Source organism: Lepisosteus oculatus, chromosome 13 (assembly GCF_040954835.1).
Source record: "Lepisosteus oculatus isolate fLepOcu1 chromosome 13, fLepOcu1.hap2, whole genome shotgun sequence".
Classification (NCBI taxonomy): Eukaryota; Metazoa; Chordata; class Actinopteri; order Semionotiformes; family Lepisosteidae; genus Lepisosteus; species Lepisosteus oculatus.
The window spans coordinates 17,170,565-17,179,252 of NC_090708.1; the positions used below are offsets into that span (position 1 = coordinate 17,170,565).

The 8,688-nt window shown below is 39.1% G+C and overlaps 1 long non-coding RNA gene across 1 annotated transcript; it reads right to left on the reverse strand.

Moving 5' to 3' along the window:
* Positions 1–570: 570 nt before the first annotated feature.
* On the reverse strand, positions 571–2,818 carry LOC138242204 (uncharacterized). The gene is made up of 3 exons (XR_011191452.1): positions 2,732–2,818; positions 1,250–1,317; positions 571–628 (listed from the first exon to the last, which is right to left on the reverse strand). It is a non-coding gene; the product is annotated as an uncharacterized lncRNA (long non-coding RNA).
* Between the last annotated feature and the right edge of the window lie 5,870 nt (positions 2,819–8,688).

Sequence of the window (8,688 nt, forward strand, 5' to 3'; positions counted from 1 at the left end):
CTCTTACCAGAGCTCTCACTCCCCCTCCTTTCAGGGAGGATCCTAGATTAAAATAATTTACTACTAGTTAATAGCTGTTCTTATAAGGCTTTTAATTAGCTCAGAGGCCACACAGAGCCTATCCTGACAGCTCCTTTCCCTCATGTGGAATTTCACACCCTCTGAGTGATACTCTACATACTCACTCAGACTTGGTGTGCCTCATTCTACAGGTTTCTTCAATAAACAGGTGGCTTTCAATCAAAATTAACCTTTCACTACCTTACACCCTCTCTATAAAGTAAGTAGCTAGGCAACTAAGCTGCTTACAAGCTTTCAAAATCAAATCCCTACCCATGACTCTTTCCCAAAATTAAAGTACTTTTTCTCCAAAAATCTACTCCAATAAAAATCTCTCAAAAAGTTAGTTTCTCTTAGAAACCTCACATCACTCCACTTCACTGGGTCAATTCACAGGTCATTCTCTCAACACCTGCTCCCACTTCAGAAATGCAGTATAGTCCCCCAGACAGAAGATGAGGAATGATATTGAAGGCTCAGCTTCCTGCTTTTTATATAATCACCTGACCAGTTGTCTTCTCCCAGCAGGTCTGGTGACTGAGGGTGGCAGGATATTTTCAACAGCCTCCTGGGGAATGTAGTTGAGGACAGAGTTTCTATCTTGTCTGAACTTGCTGTTGCCTGACAACATGCACAGGCATATTTTTTGTTTATGTCAGCATTGTGATGTGACATTTCATTCTTAAATATTCTGTTGTAATTCAAATCAGATAAATGTATCTAAATAAAAGTACAAAGTGCATCTTGTTTGAAATTGAGATGAATAGATTGTAGCAGACACAAATATTTAGCAGTGCTTGAAGATAAAAACAGTAACATACCCTTTCAGTCACTCACATCTGTAATTCTCTGCAATTTGTAAGTGAACACATCCATGTTCTAATTTGTGTGTCTTATAAAGATTTCATATGTTATTTTGTTTTTATTTCTGCGCAAAACACTACTAAAAGTAGTGTAATGTAACATGCCGAAGGGTTCTTCTTTAGTCAGTTTAAGTCTCCGGTGTCTAACTTTGTTTTTACTTTACACAATTGTGTTTCCATAGTGACCACTGTCTCAAGGTACCATAATTTAGGCAACATACAATACCAGTAGACAGTCATATTTAAAAATTAACAATACAAAAAAGAATTTTCCATGAGGCATATGGAGCACAGACAAACTTTTATGAATTTTATAAAAAGCTTACAAAAGTTTAATGAAGATGAAAGTTTTTTTCAGCAGAGTTGTGACCCACCAGGTTTTGAAAGGTCTGACCTGAAGAGAGAGTAGAGAGAGAAAGATGAACCTTCATAAGAACCAGCAGTGAATGAGTAATATTAATCCCCTGCTATCGGAAAGCCAGAGAGATCTGAACAAGTGGAATACACTATTTTTGTTTTCCTTCACTATATTCATATCATCAAGAAAAACATCAGTGTACATGATAATATCCTAATATCGTAAAGCTAATCTCTGTGTAAGTCTTATCCCAAGCAGCAGTAGGTGCATATTGGCAATCCATCCCTTTAATAACACAGCTCCAATGGCACAGTCATATCCATTGCTTTCTGTAATAAATGTGTTAGCCTGTTCCAGAGGTTATCACAGTTCTGACACTCTGCTTTACTGGTCTTGTCTGTGTTTTAATCTTGTGTATTAACAGTGGAGAACAGGTCCATTCATCAAACTGTTATCTCTGTTCGCCGTCTGATGTGTCTCTATAAGGTTCCTGGTTGAAAAGCTCTTCTGTAGTCTATTAGGATTCATCATCTCAGAAGACAACACTTTTCTGCTTAAAAATAACTGTGGCAGTTTTGCATATAATTTCTTTTACCACATGGTGCAGCATGTGTTATTACAAAGCTAATACACATTATACCAACATATGGCTAATCTAATGCATGATGCTCAGCTTTATATGGACACACAAAATCTTTGTGTTTCCAATGACAGACACGTCTAGTAAAGAGTTTTGTATCTACAGTATGAGTTAATACCTGGGACAGCAATGAACTTCAGTGTAATGTGCGATTCACTGCACTGCAATTAAGAGTTTCATGTTAGTGTTAAGTATTACAGTACCACAGATGCACTCAATGTACTTTTTCATTTTTCTCAAAAGCTCAGACAGCTTAAACTGAAACTGTCACCCTCCTTCAGAAAAACAAAACCCTACAAAGCTAAAAGATAAAAACAAATCAGGACTAACTGAAGAATTCCACTCTGCTGTCTTTCCTAGCCTTCAATTTGGGCTCTAATCAATCTAATAATTCCACTGGTCTCTTGCTCATGTTTTCACTCCCATAATTCTTTTTCTTCTTGTATTATGGTTTCCAATTTCCTGTGCTGCGGCAGCTGGGTATTCCTCACTGTCCTGAAATCTGGATGCGATAACTTTTTTTTAGAAAAAAAAATGTTTTTCAGGCAATGCATTCTGTTATATCTATGGCTTCTCTCACTGTAATCCTTTCTCCGCTCTCCACTGTTAAAGCTCCCTTATGAGTAATTTCCACAGCCGAACCACAGAGCTCTCTGCTCGACCACAGATCATTACAGATAACTGCAGGGGGATGGAAGGGGGGAGCAGGGAATGCTGTGTTGTATGAGCAGCAGCAGAAACGCTGCTTTTAAAGCTCCTGAGTCCAGCAGCCATGCATAATCACATGCAGAATGAGTTCCTTTTTCTTACCTCTTGCCCACGGAAATGGTGCATTAATTCCTGACCGCTGTGTCCCTGTACATGACAGCTCTGGAGAGGCGGCGGGCTGTCAGAGCTGACTTGTTCACATTTACAGATAAAGTTTCAACAGCTCCACAGCCAAGGTGGAGGAGAGAGAAGATGAGAAGTTGGTTTTGAAAAATGCTTTTTCAATCCCTTAGGCAGCTGCCTGCAGCAGATTAGAGAGACTGAAAAACATGGAGATGTTATGACTGAATTAGTCACGTCTTTAAAGGGGTTATTAATTAGTGGAACTTTGTATCGTCTTTTTGGATGATGCGGTAATGGTTTTTGGGTGTCTGATTGCTTTCTTTTTCTTTCTCTCTTGTTTCCTTTTGCTTATAGAAAAACCCTTTGAAGGGAGAAAGAGAATCTGGCTGGACAAAAGGGTTTAGCTTTTGAAATAAGTATGGATGGGAGACTTCAGGATTGAGACTGAATATGCCGAGAAAATTTAAAAATGATTCACAAAGTGATTGTTTATGCTTTAAGATGGAAAGTAAGAGCCTTGTCTAGAATGCATCTTCCAATCTTCAGGTTGGAGAGGAAAATGGTGTGAGACAGCTTCTTTGATGAGACCTGTGAACAGAAATAGTTTTTAAATTGCCTGAACACCAGAGACCTGTCTGTGGTAATGAGGAGTATTAGGGGTCTTTCTGACAACTCACCTCTCATTGCACCAGCAGCACACAGAGTATAGTTTTGAGCCCTTATCAGTTTAACCTAAGGGTTAAAGTAGCCCCCCAGCACCCAGCAGTGATCCAGGTTTTTCTATGTGAACGACTCATCATCTCACCCTCCAGGTAACATGACACACATCGCACTGCTGTTTGTGTGCTAACACTTTTATGTGTTATTCTGCCCCTGCATGTGATTTAGCATCATTCTGTACTCCTAAGGGCCATTTGTAGGATCCAGTTTTTGCATACATATATTAAGTGAGATAGCACACATCGGTCAAAATATACACTCTCCTTTAAACCATTACCTGTAAATTTCTTGGAATGTGTCAATCTCCTGTCCATGCCACTCAGCTTAGTCCATTTCTATATTTATGTTTACCATATTTCATTACTATATAAATTTACTATATACTTTATAAAAAAAATGCAGATCAACACAGAACGGAACTGCACTGGAAATCACTATAGGAAAAAAAAAAACACCCAATTGAAATTGATGGATCTGTCAGTGCTAGATCTACAAAGACAGCATGTTACCACACCATGTATGCCATGAAAAATTAAGCAATCTGTTAGCGGTTTCCTCAAAGGCTCTTACCTCTACTGCTAACAATGTAGTGTCTTGGTGACACAACATTTACTGTATTTAAAATGTGGTTACAAGAAAATAATACTTATTATCACAGTATTACATTATTTACAATGTAACATTTAATTCAGGAAGCATTGGTGCAAACCTGGAAATTAATAAATCCCCTCCAACTCTGCACATACTGTACAGAGTAAAGAGTACAGAGTAACCTTATACATGAAAAGTACTGGAACTAATGCTGCTACATTACAATGCTTAGAGGGCTTAATTGTATTGTTAAGATTATACTGTAACTGCTGCTCTCAGTGAAATAATGCCATATCGACACATTATTGCAAGGATACAACATGAGTTTGAATGGCCCTTTAGATATTAGAACAAAGGAATGAAAGAAAAGTATATTTGTCACCTGAAAGCCAGTGACTATTTTTTTCTCTAATTGCAATGACCAGGTTATTTTGAAACCTCTTATCTATGGGCAGCTCCTCAGGTTTGCTATTGCATTAGCTGCTGTCAGTTTATTTCACCCTTAATGTCCTTGTCTATTCCAGAATTGGACACTCTCTAGCTAATGTTTACATAACCTTACAGGTACAGTCATTGTTTCTTCTGTAAAACCTCTCTTCATTGTGCCGCACAAGAGATAGATACAGAATTAGATGATCAATTAAGGGTACCATGAAAAGCTACTGAATAAATGTCTAGAAGTAACTGTCTAGAAGTACACCAAAGGCAACTGGACTTTAACACTTTGGTCATGAAAGGGTTAAGCAATGAAATTGCTACTTAGTAACTTTCATTTACTATGTTAACCATGATAAATGTTAACAGCATAAATAGCATGGCTGGGGGGCTTGTTCCAGTCACTTACCACCATTTGTGTAAAGAAGCACTTCCCACTCTCAGTCCCAAATGCACTTGTACTGCCGTTTTCCATTTTTTTATCCTTGCATCCTGGTGTTATTGTAGATCCACAACACAGGCTGTTTGACTGGCCTGTCAGCACCTTTCCAAATTCTGGATATGTGTAGTAACCTCATCGGGTCAAGACTAAAGTTTAAAATTATTATAGTTTCACAGGACTGTTGGAAAACCACATACAAGTGTCCTTGAGTGTAAAAAATTAGAGGTAGGTTGTATGGATTCATTCTAGTAGGCTAGAATCAATGCTCAGATTGTGGAGGAATTAAGGAAACACTGTTCCCCTTGTTAAAAGAAACATTACACTTTGTAATGTATTCCCCTTGCTAAAATGAGTGGGAAAATGTTTTTCACCTTGAAGGGCTTACACTGCCAGAATGAACATGCATCAAATATCTTTCCTCTGCCCCAGTCCTATGACTTTGTCAAGGGGGAACTCCTATGTCCCGGGATGGATAAGCTCTCTTTTACCACACTGGAACCATTTACTGTACCTTGTCACTAGTTTAAATCCAGAGACCTGGGATCAGTCTTGTTGGAGTAAGTACTCCTGTAGCAAGTACTATAGATAGTAAATGCTGGTGAATAAGTGACTGAGCAAGGCAATGAATGAAAATGTCAGTGAGGAAATGAGTGAGAGAGACAGAGTCACTGAGTCCAGTTACACACAGTGAGGTAATGAATTCCGAGATTTGTGCATTACAAGTTGGCTTTCTGACTGAAATGACACACATGAAGCCAAGATCTACAATACTGAAATACTTGAGTCATATTAGTCTCGCCACCCAAAAATCAGGATAGAAGCTCACATCATTTACCATTAAAATGATCTATCTAATAATGTGGTGCTGTCAGCTAGCTTTGTGAAATGCCTATATTAAGCAAATTTATCACATTAACAGATTTTGTTTCGTCCATGCCTCAAAACCAGTGCAATTAGACACAGATGATGAAAGGTGTTACTTAAATCTTGTGTTAAAAACTGAGAAAAGCATTTGTCACTCCAGCTCCTCTCTCCGGGCAGTGTGACAGAAAGCCAAGAACATCTGTCCTGGCTGGCGACATGAGCGCCCCCAGCGAATGGAGCTTTCCGCAATTTATTTTTAATCACCCTTACGTCCTCCTCAGTCTGCGCTCTTGAAAGCTGTGTGTATCTGTGAGACACTACCAGCTACTCTTTTGGCTGTGCTGCATGCTGAGAGGTCTGACCAGCTGGTAGCAAAGAGCTGTCACTGAAGTGTCGAGCAGACAGCCAAAACAGGGAGTCAGGCTGGAATGGCACAAGTCTGTCTACTAATACTACCTTTGCTTCTGCCAACTGTAGAAAGACATGTTTTATTCATGTGTAAAAGTACAAAGGTAACAGCACTGTAGTGCAAGGAAACAGAAGGAAATAGTTACTTGCTTTACACTTGACAGGCTTCAATAACACTTTATTTCCTACTTATAAATGGTTTATTCTTGATTTAGACATGTTTAACAGTTAACAGGGGATTTTTATGAATCATAACAAATGGGTTATTGAAGTGTGGTAATAAGAGGATCCTTTAGGTGAAAATTGCTTTCCATGATATTGGCATTTTAATAATCTCCTATCCTTTGTTAACTCCTCACCCATCTCTAACTTGACATCTATTAAATATAAAACAAAACTCATAAAAATAGGCTGCCCCTGAATAGACAGTGTGCCCAAACTTCTTGAACAGAAGGAAAGGCAGGCATGACATGCCAACTAGTTAAAATGTTTGAATAAACAGATCGTGCAAATGCAAAATGTAAAGCCTTCCTCTAAGTCCACCCCCCCCCCCCCCACACACACACACAAAAACAACTTAAAACTAAATTATATATATATAAATGTAAATAAATGACAGTTCAGATTAAGCATACAAAGGGAAAGGGAATACAGGAGGAGGGAGGACAATACATTATAAGCAGCTCAACCACTGGAATGAGAATCTCTTCTGCCTGTACTGGATGTCTCAATTTGCCAGTGATAAATAACTCATTCCCCAACACAACACACAGCCTGCATAGCTCCGCTGGGCTCGTGGCACCTCATAGAAACAGATAAAAGATGGAGATCTTAATCAGCAACGCTTTTCTCTTTCTGTGTTTCAGTGGCCTTCTCAGGTTGTTTGACACGATCTGCGCAGCTTGTTTTGATCACGGAGCGCAGTGCCTCCGGAGTGCGGGATTCGATTACAAGGAAACTGGAGCCTCGCTGGAGCGCCGCGTTCCTCAATCCCGGCGAGGATCTCTGCGGTTGTTATGGTTTCCATCAGCCCGTGCAGCTCACAGGAAGCAGGGCAGGTCCTTCACACTCTCAGGGCCACTTCCAAAACTTTTTCATTTTGCCCTGCTTTTCCCGACTCCAGCTAAAGCTCCAGCTAAAGTTCCAAGACCATGAGTAACTGAAATAAAAGACAGATTGGTTAGATTGCTCTGTTCTATACTTGTGCAATCTCTTGCCAGATCTAGCCTTTAAAAATGTTAAGAATTAATTTCTCATTTTCATAACTAATAAATACTGTATGAGGCCAGAAACACCAGCCTTGACTAAAAAGACTCGACGACACATTATTTTTCATCTTCTAGACAAAGCAGGGAAGAAATAAAGAGGCAAACGGGATACATTACAGTGTTTACTGTAGCTAAAGTAAAATTTAAGTAGAGGAATGTTATGCTTAAATTGTGGAATGCATCAGGAAGACCTTATTAAAATAAACAGAGATAGAGCTACTGAGCAGCAAGCAGATTCAGTACAGTACATTCTGGGGTTAATGGAAAGTTTTACTCTGACAGGCTAAAAGAATAAAACTTTTCAAATCATAGACAGAGAAGGCTACCAACGAATCCAGTTGAAGAACTGTATTCAACATCCTCAAAGGAATTAACACCATCAACGTAGTGGTCTGCATCAGATTCAACAGGTAGCATTGAGCCACAGGACATTTAAACCTGAGAATATTAACCACCTTTTTTACACAATTATGGATGTGTGAATCTGGAACAAATTACCCAGCCATGGTTTTAAAGTTATCCTGTCTTATTTTAAGAAACAGCTGGATGGTTCAATTAGCTACTAACTATCCAACGCATATATCGGCTGAATGGACTCCTCATTTGTGACTCTTCTTGTTTTTTATGTTCAGTAAATGAAGCAAAAAAGAAATTGTTCCAGAGCGAAAAGCATGGAACCCTTTTTTAATGTTTTCTCTGCCTCTTTTTCTCCCTCCCTTTTTATCCTTTATCTCTTTTTGTTTTTCCTCTTTCCGCATATTTCTATCTCTCTTCCTATCTGCTTAGGACACTCATTTACTTTACCCTTGTGATGAATGTGTATCTGCACCTCACCCCAACCCACCCCATTGAAATGTGGGACACTACTGAAATAAATCCTTGGCATCAGCTTTAACTTGGACTCATAACTGCGCAGATACATGACTGGTGACATTCAGTATTGGCAAATATATGTGTGGGGAAGAAAAGTGAGGGACATAATTACACCATGGGAGGTGTAAAGTTAGACATCGTGCAGAGGAAAAAGGTCTGGGTTTTGCAGTAGGCCCATTGCTGCCAAAATCTAGGCAATGCACAGAAGCAATAGAAAAAGCAAATGCGTGGTTAGATACTAAAGAGTGAAGAATATAAGAGAGGTTAGGTTAAAACTGGAATGCATCAGTTAGACCACATCTGGAGCATACATACTCTGCTTGCATATAGCTCTG